The 241-nt window shown below is 21.6% G+C and overlaps 1 long non-coding RNA gene across 1 annotated transcript in view; it reads right to left on the reverse strand.

The window, feature by feature from the left end:
• The window catches only part of LOC118761135, a 26,805-nt gene extending 26,791 nt beyond the window's left edge, over positions 1 to 14 (reverse strand). Inside the window, exon 1 of the long non-coding RNA XR_004997171.1 lies at positions 1 to 14. This exon is cut by the window's left edge and continues 1,077 nt beyond it. This is a non-coding gene — a long non-coding RNA (uncharacterized LOC118761135).
• Positions 15 to 241: the final 227 nt, after the last annotated feature.

Consider the following 241-nt stretch of genomic DNA (forward strand, 5'->3'; position numbering starts at 1 on the left):
ACAATTTAAAAATGATTTTCTTTTCTTTTTGCTTTACAATGTTAATTAATCATTTAAATTAATTAATGATGATTGGTTGATTGATTGATTGATTTGATTGGTTGGTTGGTTGGTTAATTATTTTTTCCTTTTTATCATTTCATTTCTTTCTTTCCAGAATTATTTTCTTTCTTTCTTCCTTTCTTTCTTTCTTTCTTACCTTCTTTCTCACTAAAAAAAAAATCTTTTAAATTTTAGTATA

This window comes from Octopus sinensis, unplaced genomic scaffold (genome assembly GCF_006345805.1).
Source record: "Octopus sinensis unplaced genomic scaffold, ASM634580v1 Contig09265, whole genome shotgun sequence".
Classification (NCBI taxonomy): domain Eukaryota; kingdom Metazoa; phylum Mollusca; class Cephalopoda; order Octopoda; family Octopodidae; genus Octopus; species Octopus sinensis.